Source organism: Heteronotia binoei, chromosome 5 (assembly GCF_032191835.1).
Source record: "Heteronotia binoei isolate CCM8104 ecotype False Entrance Well chromosome 5, APGP_CSIRO_Hbin_v1, whole genome shotgun sequence".
In the NCBI taxonomy this organism is placed as follows: Eukaryota; Metazoa; Chordata; class Lepidosauria; order Squamata; family Gekkonidae; genus Heteronotia; species Heteronotia binoei.
In genome coordinates, this window is record NC_083227.1 from 84724389 (window position 1) to 84741553 (window position 17165).

The 17165-nt window shown below is 43.9% G+C and overlaps 1 protein-coding gene across 2 annotated transcripts in view; it reads right to left on the minus strand.

The window, feature by feature from the left end:
• LOC132572555 (monoacylglycerol lipase ABHD6-like) overlaps positions 1–8750 on the minus strand; it is a 51087-nt gene extending 42337 nt beyond the window's left edge. Inside the window, exon 1 of one of the 2 annotated variants that reach the window (XM_060239720.1) lies at positions 8552–8750. The gene's annotated coding sequence lies outside the window, so the exon portion shown is untranslated. The remainder of the gene's footprint in view (positions 1–8551) is intronic. The other variant, XM_060239721.1, reaches the window with a different exon arrangement.
• Positions 8751–17165: the final 8415 nt, after the last annotated feature.

The window sequence follows — 17165 nt, forward strand, 5'->3', positions numbered from 1 at the left end:
TTTAATATAGGCCTAATGTGCAGAAATGAGCAGCTGAAACTTTTTATGACATAGCGCTAAATAGCATCACTTAGTGAATAATGCCCATTAAGTCTGTTAAAGGGACAGTCCTTCAGGCAAAGTAAGAGTCCAGTAGCACCTTAAAGACCAATGAAGTTTTATTCAGAATGTAAGCTTTCGTATGCATACATACTTCTTCAGACAATGGAATAAGGTACAGTGAGCAAAGCTACATATAGCTGGTGGGGAGGCAGTTGACAACTCTACTTCCACTAGAGCAGTGGCCCCCAACCTTTTTGGCACCAGGGACTGGCCCCAAGGCTGGCAGGGTGGGGGAACTGAATTTGGCCTCTCCCCCACCCCACCCCCTAGGCCCCAGGAAGGGGCAGTGAAGCACTGCCTTCCCAGGCTCTTTAAAGGCCAACCCCCCCCCACGAATCAGCTGATTGTGGGGAGGAGGCAAGGGCGGCACCGCTTTTTCAGTGGGTTGCTCACCGCTGTGACGCCAGCACTGATCATGAGCACACCAGAGGGGCACAGGAGCCCAGCTTTTGGTGCATTTTTCCTGCCGATCAGCTGATCAGTGGGGGGGTGTCAGCCTTTAAAGAGCCCAGGAAGGTGGCACTTCACTGCCTCTTCCCAGACCTTAAAATTGTGAATTAGGGAGGGGGGAGGAGGCACCGCAGTGGGCGCGGTGGTGGGGCAGCAAGGCCCTGCGTGGTCCAGTTGCTAACAAGCTGCGGACCGGTACCAGTCCACGGCCTGGGGGCTGGGGACCCCTGCACTAGTGGGATCAGAAACCTAGCCCCACTGGGGACACCTGGGTTTTGGCCACTGTGTGACCCAGAGTGTTGGACTGGGTGGTTTATTGGCCCGATCCAATATGGCTTCTCTTATGTCCTTATGTAATGTCTGCCCTTGCAGGAGCTATTCAGGAATTACTATCTCTAAGAGCCTAAGCAAACTCTACAAAACTTCACAAGTCCAAATCAGGCCCTAATGTGTGCTTACTCATGAGCTACCACTAGGAAATAGCAGCTATGGTATACTTCTAATTCCTCATGGTAAACCTGTACAGTTTGTAACATCTAGTTAAGACTCTTAGAACCCAAAAAAAGACTTTGTGGGAACAAGAATTCTAAAACTCCAGATTAGTCTGGGGTTTTATTTTAATTTTAATAACAATTATTTTAATGCTCAAAGGATGCGGTTGTGAGCTCATTATTCAAGAAAAAAATACAAATCTTCACTTAGATTACTGATTTCTGCATAACAGCTGAGAATAGCATCTTACTGTTTTTAATACACTACAATCCTACTCCACTCCCATTCATTATACAAATACACTCTATGCAGGACTTTTTTTATAGAAAAAGCCCAGCAGGAACTTATTTGCATATTAGGCCACACCCACTGACATCACCATCACATCACAGGGCTTCTTTGCAGGAACTTTTTTGCATATTTGACACCAAGCCCACCAGAACTGTGTTCCTGCTCAGAAAAAGCCCTGACTGTATGTGTCCCATTCAACCCACAGTATCCTTGCTCATGTAAACTTTCTAATTATCCAAGAATTTGGTATCATCCCTGAAACTTAACAGGTACCTGTTGTTCCTTATCTTGGCATATGAGGCAATCTATGGAGAAAGACTCTCCTCCCAAGAACTCATTCCAATAATTTTGACTGCCCTTTGTTTACAGACAGGAGCCCTACTGCAGAATGACAGCTGTTTAAAAAATGGACACAGAGTCATAAAAATATTTTGAATATATTTATTTCTTATACAGCGTTTTTTGTTTTTTCTGCAGAATGACAGCTGGCAGAAAGGTGAGGGGTTGAAGATAATACCTGTCAAACTCCCAGCATTCAGCAGTCAAGTTCTTAGTTATGTAGTCAAGTTCTTAGTTATGCTAATAGCTTACTACCTCAACCTCTGCTTGAAGATAGATTCAGGTTGGTAGCTGTGTTGGTTTGTAATGTCAGAACAAAGTTTCTGTACCCAGTATAAAACTGTTGGTCTTAAAGGTGCCAACTGGACTCAAGCTTTGTTCCATCCCCTGCTAGTAAGTCACACACTTAGAGCCATAAAGCAAAGAAGACTAAAGTGATAGAAAGAAAACTCTTCCTTTGGGACAGGAAGACCACAGGGAAGTATAATGAGAGGTAATAAAAACAAGAAAGGAGAAGAGCATCTTCCATTTTAGGCAGCTCTTAGGATGTGCACAAGCCATGATGGACTAAGCTTTCACCAAAGAATTCCACCTAGTCCACAAGGCAGGGGACAATGGAGAAGCATCCCAACCTGGAAATCATAATAATGACCTTGAATTACTGCAACTTCAAGTATAGCTTGCCTGTCCTAAAATTCAGCATCATTTAGGAAGTATCCAGAGCAGGAGCAAAAGTGTCGGAGTCCAGCCCCAACAATATAATGGTGTGAAGAATAAAAGTAGACAGGAGACAGATTTAAAGATTGCAAAGCATGCTCGAGTACAGCTGCACAGGGAATGAATGATCCCTCAGCCTCTCCAGCACCTCCTTTTATTTCCTCATACACGTCATACCCCTTAACCAATAAGGCATCAAGTACAATCTGCTCAACAACAAGGAGCACATGCATTCTGTACTTCTAGTTACATAGTATCCAATTATACCAACTGCCAAACCTTACACATAACTTCCCACACAAAAGACTGTGTGTTTTCACCTTTTCTTTGTTCCCTTAGGCTGCTTAAACAAGAGGAGTTAGAACATGCATATATTCTTCATTTTAAAAACTTCCTTGTATTTTAAATATTCTACATCTTATTTCTGAAAAAAACACCTGTTTGGTGTTGCTGTCTTAAGTGTGATAACAACAGTACAAAAACTTGCCATTCCTGGAGCATGAGAGCTCTCAACTGTGAAGCTGCAAGAGAATGCAGAAACAGAGTGGGAGGCACAGCAATTAGGCAGAGCCTCTAAATGGCAAGGCGGGTACGCAGTGCTAGACATATGACTCCATATGGCAGGAGATACTCTAGAGCAGGAGTGGCCAAACTTGCGTAATGTAAGAGCCACACAATAAAAATCAGATGTTTGAGAGCCACAAGCCATTAATGTCAGATGTTTGGGACGTGGAAGGAAGGCAGGAAAGAAGGCAAATAGATGGAGGGAGGGAGGGGTGAAAAGAAAGCAACTTGAACTTTAAATACATTCTCCAAGCCACCAGCTGGCTTGGCGATATGATTTAAAGAGAGAAATGCCTTTTCCAGCTGGCCATTGGGGGCTTTGAGAGCCATGCAATATGTGTGAAAAAGCCAAATGTGGCTCCCAAGCCCCAGTTTGGCCACCCCTGCTCTAGAGAGTCATTGGTGATAGTTCGAGGTTATCCAGTTTGTAAAGGGTTAGGCATGCTGCCAAGCAGAGAACTGGGGCAGGAACATAATTCTTCTGACCTCCTTGGGGCCAAATCAGAAAGAACAGGGAAGAGCTCGCAAGTATTTGGGCTCTAGAAGGAATTCCATAAACATCTAGGAAAGCTTATCTCCTGTACCATCTACTACAGCCTGATCTACTATGATCTAATGAGCAGGCATCTTGGTCCTGGATTGGGGAACCTTCCAAAGGTATAACAGGTTTGCTATTAGTCTGTTTTCATTGCTAAGATGACTGCAAAGGCTGGGAGTAGCTATGTTAAGTCCAGCGGCACTTTAAATACTAACAATATTTATTTCAATATGAGCTTTCATTAATCACAGATATCAGAAGAAGTGAGTTGTGACTCACTAAAGCTTCCACTGAAATAAACATTGTTGGTCTTTAAGGTGCCACCAGACTTTTATTTTTCTCATTTCCAAGGCAAATAATGAAGTGTCCTTTCATCCATGAAGTAGTTCCTTCAGGCAGCAGATGGGGAGTTTAATTTTCCCTCATAGGGTTGCCAACTGTGCAGAAGTGGGGGAGGGGAGGCAGAATGCAGTTCAGCCTGCTGGAAGCTGAAGTGTAGAAATCAGCAAGTGAATCTTTGAGGTAAGTATTATGACTTATTTGTAAAAAAGCTGGAAATAACACTGAAGTTAAAGAGGCAGCTAAAGAAACTGGGCCAAAGGTTAGAGTAATCCTGACTAACAAGGCTCCATTTCTCTGTACCAGTATTAAAAAACCAAAAAGAACTGAATTTCTGTATGTTGGAATCACAGAAAGTTGTAAAAAGGAGACAATACTTTCCTAAACTGAGACTTCCAGGACCTCACACACACATTCATCTAAGATGGGTACTAATGGGCCTAGAAGAATGCCCTTTCCTTTTAACAGACTTGATGTGTGGAGAAGGGCAGCTGAAATTCTGCAGGGCAGGGAACAAAATAGCATCATCTTACAAATAACCCTCAATTACACCTCCATTAATGAGAAAGGTCATTTTTCCAGGCAATTGAGAATCCCACTGTATGCTCTTGGTGCCGCCTTTAACATCAAAGCACTGATAAAGCACCTCTATTAACTTAATATTCTAATTACCCAATTTCTCTAATTTCTCCCTGAGACCTTTCTAACAAGAGTGGACAACGTGCAAGCCCAGCCTGCTTCAATCCCCTGAGGTAAGTATGGGAGTGGAGGTGCTGACCCCAGACAACTTGCTAAATGGGTTTCACTACCCTATTCTGGTGATGCTATATCAATTGCGCAAACACCTGTGACAGCTTTGTTCACTCATGCTTGCTGCTAAGTCATCCCCTAGATGTATTCCTATTAATATGTACAATCAACATAAAGACATTCTATCTTGTGAGACCATTTTCCCACCTAGCCTGATTTTCCCACTCTGACTTGGCAGCAGACTGCCAAGATCCCAAGAAGAGATTTTCATAATCCTGCAACTAAAGATGCAAGAGACTAGATCAAGACGAGTCTCCTGCACATTCTCTGTCACCTAAATTTTGGGCCTCTGCAATTATCCAAGTGATTTCAAGAGTAACTGTATCACAGACATGGAGCCAGATCTTACACATAACTAATATAAGCACTGCTGAGTTCAGTGGGGCTTATACCAAGATAAATGCACATATGAGCACAACTTTAGTTAGTGCATGCTTAGATGTTCAGAAAACCCTCCAAATTAAAGGGAGGCTTTGCCAAGAAAAAACAGCAAAGTACAGAGCTTTTATGAAGTACCCCTACAAAAGAGGCCAGGGTCAAAACACGTACAAACAGGATTTCTGCCCCACCCCCACCCTTTGCTTCAAAAATAAATTACGTACATATTTGTTTGCTTGCAACCAGATTAGCATGTCTTATTTTGGCTAAAACAAACTGTCTTGCAATGGTTCCAATGCAGCATAGTGACAGAACAACATATGCCTAAAGTATCTTCTCTCACATATTAACTTTTTCAGCTATATCAGAATTTGTCTTTAGTCCTCTGACAATCTGGTGCAGCCCAGTGAAGTCTAAAACCCTGAAGCTGCAAAATCATCTTGTCCTCCAGGGTTTTAACATTACAAGTCTAGAACAGAACATCTTCTAGGAAATTGTGATAAATGTACTTTAATTGAAATAGCCTTCCTGTTCCAGTGACAGGTGCAAAAAGTGGTCCCATTGATACAAAAGGCCTAGATTGTTTTCACTCTTTTATGCTGAACCATATCCACTCTTACTCAGGGATGCCCTATGTAGAAAGTCATCATCTGTCAGTTGAACCAGGAATCCCCGTCATCATGTTCTACTGGCTAGTAACTCTAGAGGTTACTGTGGCTGGGAGGTGGCAGTAGGTGGCATAGCTGGCTTGCTAAAGTCACTTGAAACCATCCACCTTTTGGTGGTATTCCTCCCCTCTGCTTATGGTGTGCCAGTGGGATGCTGCATATATTGTTCTAAGGAGTGAACAGTTACCCTACCTTTTGAAGCACAGGAAGCTGGACTGTTGCAGATCCGCAGAGCTGTTCCACCAGGCATTCAAGGGGGTGGACATTTTGTTATTCTGTGGCCTCCCTGCTGCAAGGGCCCTGATGATATAACTTTGCTGATCCATTTATCTTAAACCAGCTGGGGGATGTATGGAAGGAGTGGAGGCAACTGATATTACCAACTGCAGAACTGGATTCTGGTTTTAGATTGTTATATTGTTTTTAGATTGTATATTGTTATTTGATTTTAATTTTGCATTATTGATTGTTGTTACCCACCCAAAGCCGATTTGGCAATGGTGAGGCTATAAATTGAAAATAATAAATAAATAAAACCTTTTTAAAATCTTAAACTGAATATGCTATAAAAGCATCATATTACAATGTTGTTAAACCTGATCTACATGTTTAAAAGTTTCTACATTGTGTTAATTGCCACCTCATTAGTAAAGTTGTTAAATATCCCTGCTTGACACAGAGGAGCCCAGCCTTTAATTTCCCAACAGGAAGATAATTATTCTGGAAAGGGCCCATGATTCAACATCAGTTTTGCATGCAGAGGTCCCAAGTTGACTTCTTGATATCTGCAGTTAAAGGCAACAGTGATGCAGAAGACCTCTACCTGAGACTCTGGAGAGCTGCTGCCAGGCGGAGTAGAAAGTGCAGACCTTGCCAGACCAACCATCTAACTCAGTGCAAAGCATTGCATGAGTTACACAGGCCCTAGGTTTTTTCCCCTCCCAGCCTCTATCTGTGATTATCTAAATGTGTGGCTTTATGCATTGCTTTTAAGTAATTACTATTAGCTTACCTGGAACCCTTCACATTTAGAGGCTGGGTACAAATCTTTTGACAGGCTAATCAAACCATGCTGACTCAAAAGCAAGTACCATTAAAGCAAGTGTGCTTCAGACTGTGGTGCCATCAAGTAACAGGTGTTCTATGGTGACGCCAGAGGGTTTTCAAGACAAGAGACATTCAGAGGTGGCTTGCCACTGCCTTCCTCTGCCTGGCAACCCTGGTATTTGCTTGGCAGTCTCCCATCCAAGTACTTGCCAGGGCCAACCCTGTTTAGCTTCCAAGATCTGACAAGATCAGGCTAGCCTGAGCCATCCAGGTCAGAGTCTCAACCTAAAAGTAATCTGCTTTCAATCCTCATACACAAGACTGTACATCATAATCCTTTCTTATGTTCAATGGTGTATGTCAATTGCTCAGTTTTTTTAACCCACTATATCAGCCAAGTTTCACACAGGACACATGTAATACAGGAAAGGTAGCCACACATCCCTAAATAGTGGGATCCATGAGCTTCTGACCTCAGGTTGGCACACCCATCCGCTCTTCACACTATGTGCATTCAGTGTTGAAAACATTTGTGTAGTCATGGGCAAACATGATTCTTCTATGAAGTGTGGAGTTTCTGTATGCTTAAAAATGACGCAAGATATGGGAAGAACAAATATACCCTATTTGCCCAGTTTCTTCCATCTTAAGCAAATATAGAGAAATCTGAAACATCTCGGTTGGTGATGGAAAAATATCCCCATTCCAAATGCCATTGGCTCAGAGCTCCACATAGAAACTCTAATTGCTGAAGACATAGCTTGGAAAGCAAAAATACAACATGTATGGACTTGTATCTTTATTTGCCAATATCACAGGCGTCTCAGGTGTCATGGCTTTACTGACCGTCACATCAGTTATCCATAAAATACAACAGAATGGTATGTTTTCTCCCAAGGCACAGGAAAAGGGGCTCTGAAATTATGTTTGTCTGCCATATGAAAATTATGGCACAACCAGAATGTGCTCTTATCCAAATGCTGTTTTCAGCACACCCCGCACAGTGTCATGAGTAAAAAAAAAAAATCAGAATTCATCCATGAGATCAGACGCTCTTATCCCAACTCAGTGGGCCAGAGATCCTTATCATCTGCCCTCCCAAGCCCTAAAAGTAGCTTAGATTTACCACGCTTCCCATCAGCATGCCCAGCTGCTTGGTCAAGAAAGGAGAGGAGCCAGTGTGCTGGGGGGGAGGGAAGTGTAGCCCGCGTCAGTGGATTTAGAAACGCAGACCCCCACCCCACCCCTGTCACAGCACGTGGAAACACGCCTTGAGAAATAAATACTCGCTCTGCGGCGGCGCCAATCAGTACTCGACGCCGCAAAACGCCACCGTTACCATCGCCCCGAAACGCAGCCCAATCCGGGGCCGTCGGGCAACTCGCCGAGCCACCGGCCTGCCTATTTCGCGCTGCGGAGAAAGCGCCCCCAGTCTGCAGGGCTTGGAACTGGCGCTCAGGCACAGCCTTCCATTGCTGCTCTCCAAGCGAGGAAGGCGCGCGTTAATCGCATACAGGATCGGAGACCCGGCAAGGGCTTGTCCTCCATCCCAAGGGGCGCATCACCCCCTCCATCACCACCACACACACACACAGACCCGGTGTGCCCGCACCCATCCTTGGGGGCCTGCCTCCGCGCTCCCTTCCTGCCAGCCTTTCCTTCTTCCGTTGCAGTACAGCGCCTGCATCCTTCCCGCTTGCCTCCCTCGACCCTATCCTCTCCCGAGCAGGCCCTTCGTCTTCCCAGCTGCTCTGCAGTATGCCGGCCCCAGGCCGACCTTGCCCCGCCCGGCCTCCTCCGGCACCCTCGCCCCTACCTCTGCTGGCTGCACCGGTTCTTCTGCGCTGGGGCTCCAGGCCCCGGAATAGCCGCACCTCCGCTTCGCTCTACCTCGCTTGGACCTTAAAGGCGAAGATCGCGAGGCCGCCTTCGCCCTCCGATAGAAAAGGGATGTAAGAGGAAGCTCGTTTTCCGCCTCCTCCCACAAGGCCGACTGGTGCCAATGAGACGGTTTTGCATTAGGCTTCATCATCACCCCCCTGCATTTCACCAAGAGTGGGAGAGAGCGCCTCTCCCTCGACCGCTGGCCGCAAGGTGGTATTGTATGGGAAAGCTAAGCTTAGCACAATGATTCAAAAGGGGAAACTGCGCTGCTGGTTTGTTAAGAGCATCATTCGAAATCAGTACTGGCACTGTGGCTGGAGGAAAAAACTGTCTTAGGTTAAAATTAGATGTCGTTTCCAAGCCGGTAACCCTGGTGCAATTAAGAGGAAAGGATAAGAAAGTCTTAATAAAATCCATGGGCCCCAACTCCTTCTGTCTCTGAAATTTAGCTTCTCCAGCTTGTCCTCACAAAACACAACCTGCAGGTGGGGTCTGGAGATGATCTCCAGAAAACAGAGATAAGTTCCCCTAGAGAAAATGGCTGCTTTGGAGAGTGGACTTGATGGCATTATATCCTGCAGAGACACCTGCCTGTGCCCTCCCCAAACCCCATCCAGCAGGACAAAAGCTGAATGTAACTATTTTAAGTAAATAAACAAATTTAAGACATGTATATGGTCCAGAAACATCACCCAGCTTCTTAACAAAATCCTTCAGCCATGCACTCTGACAGACATACCGAAGAAACATTCATTCCAGAGCTTCCCAGGATACTCTGCAAGACTAAGATGACAGAGAATCTTATCTCTTTACCACTACGGACAGTTTCAGAATGTACACTGCAAATCACTGCATGTTTGTAATATTTTGCTTGTATCAAGTTCTAAGGCATGCAATTGCTTACTGAAATTGAATAAACAGTAAACATTTCCAGCAGTGGTTTCTACAACATGCAGACCTTCTAAATCTGTTGAAGTTAATAGGCTTAGAGTACCTGTCTCTGTCCTTTGGGCCGAAGGTGATAACATCATGAACACATTTAACATCATGATAACATCATGAACACATTTATTACTGCCAGAAAGAACAAACTGGTTGCCAAGTCCTTTTTTTCCTGGTAACACTTTCATTACAAGTAAACGTACTGCAATAAGTAGAGCTGAACTATGGACCCTCTGTCATAAGCAATGGCAACCTTGGCTGAAAGCATATCTTTTGACTCCAGGTAACATCAGCCAGTAGTTTTGCGCAGAGTGTGAATTGCAAGATACAACCTTGCTGTAGCCCACAGGTCGATGACCACAGAGTGGAACAGCAGTCTCTCAGTGCCACAGCCAAGATTATTTCCATCAGTTCCAAAAAGGAGACTTTTCAGCAGAAAGCAGATGGTGCATCACCAGAAACCCTTTGCCAAGAGACTAACAGCAGATAGTCGAAACAGTAGGATTGCTGGAAAGGATCCTTGGAGAGGCAGACAGTAACAATTTCATAGCTTAACCCACCACAAATGTTTGTTCTGAGTAAAAAAAAAAATTGTGGGAGGAACCATGGGCTGGATCCAGCAATCCGCCAGTAGAAAGCACTGATTGCAATTGATTGTCACTTTCTATTCTTAGACCTAGGCCACCTGATACCTGGGATTGTGGGACCTGCATGGAGTCATAGCTGCACAGGTCCCTGGGGTGCAGTGAGGAGGAAGATAGGAGTGCAATCACCCTGCCTGCCTCTTCTATCAGCAGTGATGGGCTATCAGGACCACAGAGGAACTATTACTAGCACAATAGAAAACCTCTCTCCATGCAAAAATTCAAAAGCAACTCTACCAGTATATGTCAACACTCTATATTAGGGGTGGCCAACGGTAGCTCTCCAGATGGTTTTTGCCTACAAAAAACATCTGGAGATTGGCCATGCTGGCTGGGGCTGATGGGAGTTGTAGGCAAAAAACATCTGGAGAGCTACCGTTGGCCACTCCTACTCTTTATTCAGTATCAAGTTCAAAATTCAATCTAAATAGTATGTCCATGAAAATAATGAGAAACCATACAAAAAATCACCATCCATGACAAGCCACTCTTATTCCTACTGACTCTTTTTTGGTGAACAACATCCACAGGAAGTTATAGTCTTAGCTTAAATCCGACACTCATAAAAACCGGTCCTTAAATAATTTCAAGACTTAAAGCTCTTCTTCCAGTGACCATCTGTTGCCAGTGTACTGTACAGTAGGTAAGTAGCGTCAAGATACACCTTCCAATATTCTGTATGTCTCAATTCATTTTGCCTTTCTCATTCATTCATAATGCATTATGCTAAAATATCTCTGCTAATTTAATTCATATCTGATTTGTATGAACATACTATTTAGATTGAATTTTGAATTTGATACTGACATACACTGGTATAGTTTATTTTGAATTTTTCTATCAGCAAGGCAACTTTGCCCTCTTTCATCTCCCCACTCCATCCTTTCATCCCATGTTGACCTAGGTTAGATTGCTGGACCCAACCCATATAAGCCACCCTGAGCTCTTCGTTCGAAACTTTGGTGTCCCTTGTGAGGGCATGATATACATTTTGTAAAATAAAATGAATTAAAGCAGGATAAAATTCTAATACAATGAATGTATGAACTGTCTTCACTGAAAATATTATACTTGGGTAGATATTGGACTATATCAAAGGACTTTAATCCATGGTGGTTGGCACCAGAACTGTTACTGTATAATTAGGTTGAGAATGCCTCTCTGCTTCTTCCTGAGTCTACCATACAAATCATCCATATGTACAAATAGAAGGTAATTTGATGAACGTGTAAGTGTGGGTTTGCCTTTAGCCTTGAAGTTATAAAAATGTGGGAGACAGGTGAAAAATCACAGCCTCAAATCACAGAAGTGTTCATTTGATCATATGAAAGTTGGTGCTAGTAGTGTCCATTCTGTACACCAACATATCTAGAAGCTGACCCCAATCCACGGGCAACTTCTCGTGAGCAAATTCATTGAACAGTGGAAGCAATCTTCTTGTACAACTCCATTCATTGCAGCAGGTCGGGGGGGGGGGGTGCCTCCCTGCCTGCCTGCCTGCCTGCCATCAGCCAGCTCTTTCCTGATACAGTATGACTAATTGTCTTGCCAGGATACACCATCAGCAGCAGCTCAGGCATTGAGTCATGCCTCTAGAAAAAGGAATGAAGTTATATGTTACACAGTTATAGAGAAGCAGTTGCAACTACAAGATTAGCAGCAACTGTTGAGGCAGATAACAAGGTGAAAAGTCAGCAGCTGTAGAGTACTCAGTCAGTGCAACAGCCCTGAAACCGGTGCTGGGAGGAAGATTCCTATACAGGAGACATGGCTCCCTGGGTGACAACTGAGACTACTGGCAAGTGAAGCAAGTCCTTCCTTGACAAGCCATCTGTACCCTCTATGAGGAGCCAGCAGGCATTTAGAGATGTTGGGAAATGGGGTCAATACAACATAAGAAGAGCCCTGCTGGATTAAACCAGTGCTCTGTTTAGTTTAGCATCCTGTTTCACAGAGTGGCCAACCAGCTGCCCTGGAGGGGCAACAAACAAGGCATAGAGGTCAGGGCCTTCCCATGACACTGCCTCCCGGCACTGGTATTCAGAGGTCTGCTGTCAATATTGCCATCTCTGAGTTGGGAAATACCTGGAGATTTTGAGTGTGGAGCCAGAAGGAGGAGGAGGTTGGATTTATACTCTGCCCTTCACTCAGAGTCTTAGAGCAATTTACAATCCCCTTCCCTTCCTCTCCCCACAACAAACACTGTGAGGTAGATGGGGCTGAGAGAGGTCTTTCAAGAACTGCCCTCGAGAGAGCAGCTCTTTCAAGAACTGTGAGGAAGAGTGGGGGGAATTAAACCCGATTCCCCCAGATTAGAGTCCGCGCACTTAACTACTACACCAAACTGGCTCTCAGGCAAAGTTCAACTGGTTTTAAGAAAGTTGTCTATAAAATAAGTCATAATGATTACAGATGATAAGGAGTTAGAAAAATGGTTTAAAGGTCAAAGATTTTTTTTATTGGCAGAGGTTAGTTTGGAACTACAAAGCACAACTATAATGAATAGCTTCATCTAAATGAAACCAACATTCTTTATCTGTGCAAATGGATATCTCCTCAGCCTGTGAAAGACATAAGAATATATACCAAGGAGAAATGGGATATGAAGGATTATTTGCCATAGCTGATATGACAGGGTAATTGACATTTTAGGTGAGAAATGTTTTATGACAAATTTCAAGGCATCCGATAATAAAAGCCCTACTGTGGTGGCAAACAGTATTCCCTCTAAGCTGAGTTAGCATAAACTAGCTCACAGTTTTTTAGCCTCTAGTTCACACATTTTTGTCTTAGCTCAGGAAGGATGACCCCAGAGCACAATAATTTATGCAGTAGCTCACAACTTTAATGCCAGTGGCTCACAAAGTAGAATTTTTGCTCACAAGACTCTGCAGCTTAGAGGGAACATTGGTGGCAAATCTGAGGATTTTCATTGGTTGGATGTGGGATATACAGGATTGGCTCACACTCTGTCTCTGGTGTGCCATTGACTGATCCTGCTCTCTCCCACCTACCACTGGCCCCATCAGGCAAGAACCTCACCAGATGGCTACTGATCTCTGAGGAAGACAGTTCTCTGCTGACAGGTGTGGGGAGAATCCCGACAGAGGATCCCCACACCCACAAAAGAGTCGGTCCTTTCTTGTTCTGTGTGCCCGCATACCTCAACAACATTTTTTTAAAACCCCAACAACAGGGTCTCCTGGGGGCTTACTGATCACTACAGTCTGTTCCCCCCACCCAAACAATGCTGCTGCAAAGCAAACAGTAAACTGTAAGTGACGTGTTCATAAGACAAACAGTATTAGTTATTTCTCTTCAACTGACACAAAAGAAATGTTCATTTACAGCAGGGAGGCGCTAGTTCAACAGCAGCAGATAAACAGACTGACACTACACAATGTATCAAGCCCCCTTTCCATCTGCAAATATTCTTCACTCTTTCGATTCAAATTAGGCTATAGTGGGCTCATATGACAGAATGGACTATTCTGTCCTATGGGTCCATAGGACACAATGGACTCCATTCTATCCTATTAGCCCATAGGACAGAGTGGACTCCATTCTGTCCTATGGGCCCATTGAACAGATTGCAGTCCATTATCTCCTATGAGCACATTGGACAAAATGGACTCCATTGTATCCTATGGACCCATAGGATGGAATGGACTCCATTAATGGACTCATAGGATACAATGCAGTCCATTCTGTCCTTTGAGCCCATAAGCTACAATGGAGTCCACTCTGTCCTATGGCTCTATGAGATGGAATGGGCTCCCTTTCACTTCCCCACTGCCTGCAAGCAGGAGAGAGTGAAAGGGAGGCTTGGAATGGCCCCCTGCCTCTTACAGCCACCAGTGGAGCAGGTCCACCTGTCAGCTGATTGCTTTAAGAGGTGGGGATCCCTTGGAAGTATCCCTTTTACTCCTCCCCACCTGCAAGTGGGATGGTGGTGAAAGGGAGGCTTCTAATGGCTGCCTGCCTTCTTTCCTGTCTGTCTGTCTTCCTGTCATTTTGGTCTCCCTGTCTTCCTTCCTTTCATTTTGCTTTCTTTCAGACCTTTCTCCCCAACTTTTCCATAACTCTCCCTTCCTTGCTTCTACTCATTCTTTCTCTGTCTCTTTGTTCTTTTTCTTTCATTCTATCTTCCTTCTTTTCATTTTTCTATCTCTCACTCCTTTCTCCCCCTCTTTTTTATCTCTCCCTTCTGTTCTTTCTCTCATTTTTGCTCTGTATCTCTGTATGTCTTTTTATTTCATTCTACCTTCCTTCCTTCATTTTTCTTTCTCCCACTCCTTTCTCCCCATCTTTTTCCTGCCATTCTTTCTTTCATTCATTCTCTCTCTCTCTCTTCTTTCATTCTGTTTGTCTATTTTCCTTCCTTCATGCCATCTACAGATTCATCACCCTCCCCCCCCCCCCCCCCAATATTTTCTAGGCTCCATTGTATTTCTTCCTATAACGGGCTTTACTGCTAGTAATGGTATAAAGAAGGTATTACAGGAGGAATATTTTTGCAAAGAGGTTTGGTTCCAGCAACAGCAAAATAATTCTTTACAACAACAACAGATATGTTGCTCTGTCTAAATCCAGATTGAATGTACTGTGAATCACAGTTACCTTTATGGAGAAAGGAAAGTGACATCCATTTTAGCGTGGAAGACTGTGGGCAAGAGAACTATACTAACAGATGATGGGTGGGGAACTGGCTCAGGTTACAGTACTTGGATGCTTCCAGACAAGAGTCCCAAAATGCACTCATCTGAGCAGCAACAAGCAATACAGGAGCAGGTGGGAGTGAGTGGGAGCAGCATCCACACATCTCTGCCATACCTGCCTTGCTGCTTCTACCACCTCCGTCTTCTCTGCCCCCACCACCCATCATGTCTGAGGGAACAGTTCAGACATAACTGAGATTTTGTCAAGACTCCCCAGGGCCCTGAAATCCCCTTGACTGAGCCATGCTGTAGTGATACAACCTGGCTTGGCAGTGAAACACAGGGGGAAAGCTGTTTTGAAAAAAGAGCTTAGTTGCACCCCCCCCCCCCATTCCCATGGTGGCTGCAGGTAGAGCATCCAGGTGGACATTTCATTATGAGTCCACAGATTCCTGTTTAAACTGCCCCCCCCCCCCAAGTTAAGGAACACAGCATCATGTGTATGGTGCTTTAGTCCAGGAGTTACCTACTTCTCATGGGGAGGAGCAAGCCTCATGTGGAAGCAGCTTGTGACTTTGCCTTGGGAATAGGTTCCATGGACCTGAATGCCTCCTCATGTTCCCCCATCATCTCTACGCCACCCGAACAACTGCAGATCAAACAAATTATTTCAAAACATACTAGTATGTTTTGAGACATAAGCCTTGATGCTGTCACTGAGTGTCATAAACAACCAAACACTGTGATATGCTGGCTAACATATTATGAACTTTTATCAAAAATCTTATAAAATCTTATAAAGCTATTTATCACTTAAGAAGGAAGTACAATGTTACAAAAGAGTGTATTTACACTGGATGGATTCTTTTGTAACATTGTACTTCCTTCTTAAATTCATAATATGTTAACCACAATATGTTAGCCAGCATATCACAGTGTTTGGTTGTTTGTTATTTCTCTATTTTGACCTGTGATCACATATTGTTGTTTTTTGGCCACTGAGCGTCAGACATGCATTTAATTTATTTACTTATTTAATTCATTTATACACCACCTTTCTCCCCAGTGGGGACCAAAAGCAGCTTATTCTTCTTGCCTGCTCTTTATCCTCACAACAACCCTGTGAGGTAGGGTAGTCTGAAAGAGGTCATCCAGCAAGATTCCACAGCATGATTCAAACCTGGATCTTCCAAATAATAGTATGACACTCTTAAGCACTATACCACACTGGCTTTCAAACATAAACTATATTTAACCATATTAACTATATTATATTTGTTCCAGACTCTTGCAAGGAGAAGTGTGCAGAGGATGAAATGATTATTCTCATCTGCCTAGGATCTAGCAATTCCAAGATTCTGATGTAATTGCTGATAATCACTTCCTGTATTTGCCTCTCCCTGTGAGAAGAAGACATGCATCCACAGGTCTTTGCTTTCCTGGGCTTCAGGAGTGCAAGGGTTGGAGAAGCAGAAAGTAGCAGTAACAAGAAACCAATCTCTGTGATTACTTCTCTTGCTTCCCAGCTATGGGCCGACCAGATGGAAAGAAGATGCCTATCCTGTTAACAGATATAATGCTTCCTTTGCAGATGTGCAGATGTGCAAAAAGCACTTATGCATTTTCCCACTGATCCACCCATTCATTTCCAGCATCAGGATTTTCATCTGTAGCCTAAACCACATGTACCAAAAGCATTGCCTCTCTCTCACTAATAATCTGTACAGCTTTCTAGCTATACTAGAATGACTACTCCATAAATGACACCATAAGGGGGACACTGTAGAGGAAATGCAGCATTTGGGAAGGTGCTTGTGGTGCTCAGAGGATGGGGCTGTGTGTGTGTGAGAGAGAGAGACAGACAGACAGACAGACACAGAAATGAGATACAATTTTGAAATCAGCCAGCATGGTGTAGTGATTAAGAGACCCAGGTTCAAATTCCACCATATGAAATAAAAATGGCCATAATCACTCATTTCTGGATTTCTTTCTAGGAGTGTGAAAAAGATGGCTTGGCTTATTCAGTGAAGGAAGGAACAAGAGATCAGAGGCCTAGGAACCAGTAGCTTGCCTTCCTTAATGCTTCCTAAGATCCAGGTCAAGGCAAGGGTGTCCCACTACCAGTGTTCCCTCTGAGTTAACGTGAGCTAGCTCACAGATTTTAAGCCTCCAACTCACACATTTTTGTCTTAGCTCAGGAAAAATGGCTCCAGAGCACAATAATTTATGCAGTAACTCCCAACTTTAATGCCATTAGCCCACAAGGTAGAATTTTTGCTCACAAGACTCTGTAGCTTAG